Source organism: Galeopterus variegatus, unplaced genomic scaffold, assembly GCF_000696425.1.
Source record: "Galeopterus variegatus unplaced genomic scaffold, G_variegatus-3.0.2 Scaffold10857, whole genome shotgun sequence".
Classification (NCBI taxonomy): Eukaryota; Metazoa; Chordata; class Mammalia; order Dermoptera; family Cynocephalidae; genus Galeopterus; species Galeopterus variegatus.
Window position 1 is genome coordinate 3,731 of NW_007736968.1, and position 2,601 is coordinate 6,331.

Here is a 2,601-nt window from a genome sequence, read left to right on the forward strand (position 1 = left end):
AGAGAAATGTGTTTTTTAGCCATTTGTATGTCTTCATGTTCTTTGTGTGTCTTCTTTTGACAAATGTCTATTCAAGTCTGTGTTAGTTAGGGTTCTCCAGAGAAATAGAACCAATAGTGTATGTGTGTGTGTGTGTGTGTGTGTGTGTGTGTGTGTGTGTGTGTGTGTACAGAGAGAGAGAGATTTATTTTAAGGAATTGGCTTATGTGATTGTGGAGGCTCACAAGTCTAAAATCTTCAGGCTGGGGATGGCCAGTTAACTCAGCTGGTTAGAACGCAGCCTTATAATACCAAGGATCCCTGTACTGCCAGCCCCCCCCCCCCAAAAAAAAAAATCTTCAGGCTGAAGAACCAGGGAGTTGATGTTGTCTACTGGAAGAATTTCCTACACAAAGGAAGGTCAGCCTTTTTATTGAGGCCTTCAACTGATTTGATGAGGCCTACCCATGATATGGAGGGGAATCTGCATTACTCAAAATCCGCTGATTTATAAGTTAATCTCATCTAAAAAATACCTTCACAATAATATCCAGATGTGTTTGACCAAATACAGGCCAAATGACCACAGCCTAGCCAAGGTGACATATAAGATTAACCATCACAAAGTCCTTTGTCAAAATTTTAATTGGGTTGTTTGCTTTCTTGTTGTTGAGAAATGAGTTCTTTATATATCCTGGATATTAACCCCTTATAAAATATATGATTTACAAATGTTTTCTCCCATCTATAGGTTGCCTTTTCACTCTGTTGATTGTGCCCTTTAATGCATAAAAGTATTTAACTCTGATATAGTCTATATCTCTACTTTTCTTTCCTGCTTTTGACCATAAATAGTCATTTTGCTTTGGGCCTGAGTTGGTAGCTATACTATGGAAAATGTAGAGAGAAAACAAAAACCACAATTTGGCTTACCTCATGAAAGGGTATCTCCAAGGTCTGGAGACGAAGGTCAACCTTGTGGTAGGTATCCAGGCAGGGCAAAAAGAAGAAAAGGCCTAGAAGAGGGGGAGAGGAAAGTGACAGGTGAATAGGTAGCATGGAAGCTGTTTGGGGTTCACCTTTTTGGGGGGGTCAGGTTGCACAACATATTGCTTCTCTTAGCCTCCAGCTACACACAGACCACTGGGCAATCCCCCTACTACCCCTATAGTGTCTCTGTTGTAGCTAAGGTTATCATAAAATTTGTTGTTCAATGTGGGACACTTTTGAGGGTAAAAGGAGAGCACTATTACAACTTACTCCAGGACAACAGGTGTAGATAGGGATTATTATCTCCAGCAAACTGGGCTATATGGTCACTTCAGTCATGGTACTGCCCCCTCCAGATCTCAATTACACATCTGTTCCCTCACCAGAATTGAGCTCCCTAAATAGAGTGTTACATGCACTATTGTTAGCCTTAGTGTCTGACTCAGTGCCTTTTAGGTGCTCTGTAAAATTGTTTTTGAATCCATGATTGTACACCGGTGTCAAACTTTACAGCCAGCAACCTCCATGGTTGGTATTTCTTGAAATGTAGAGTAGCAATATAGAGTAGCAATGTAGAGTACCAGCCTTCTGGTTGACTAATTATTCCTTACCCACCCAATATAATACATAGGCTCAATGTCATGATACCAGCCTTCTGGTTGACTAATTATTCCTTACCCACCCAATATAATACATAGGCTCAATGTACAATAAACATTTGTAGATTAATTTATTGAGATTTTCTGAGAGTCCATTGGATGCTATGGGCTCCTGCAAGAGCCAAAGCTTTGTTGAAACCAGCAGCGCCTTACAGAGCCCAGGATCTATCTGGGGAGCAGCCCAGCTATTAATCCTTCTTGGCCCCAGTAAAAAAGGTTCTTGAAAACCAGGGCCAGAGCAAGATGGTCCTTGTTCTGGAACTATAAGATGTGGTTCTACTTTTATGCAAACCCATCTTTGGTGCTGAATCATCAAACTCTGATTTGTATCTCCTAGTTTGCCTTTTACCTGTTTCCGCAGGCCAGGCTTGGAACTCAGACCCTCTCCAATATATGCACAGCAGCATTTTGCTCCTTTTCATGCCTTCTGGCTGGTTTGGCTCTCCAAACTCCAACTATTAGACTTTACAGACAAATTATGCTTTGTTCTGTGTCCCGTGATCAGCTTGGACCTCTGGATATCAACTCCACTAGACCTTAAGGTCCAGGAGATCAGAGACCTTGTCTTACTCATCCATGTTCATGTCTCTGGTAAGTTAGCACAGTGTCTGAAACAAAGGAAGTGCTCAATCTTTGCTTCTTAAATTCCACCAACAAAAGATGGATTTGTTGACCTTTGCCTGTCTCCTATGATTTGATTTGAGCCCATGGACTCTGAACTAGCTCAGCTTTTCTTTGAGAATTCACATGACTCTGATCATACACATGTTGTGCTCAAACCAGGCCACAGTCATGGGTGCTAATCTGACTTGCTACTCTCTGCACCCATCTTCTTGCTTGGCCACCTGTGACCTGGTAGTAATGCTCTCTGAAGAATTTCTTAATCTGTCTTATAAGTAACAGATTGGAAAATGCAGAAATCATGAATCAAGTTACTTCATGTAATCTAAGGTCCATATTACACATATGCATG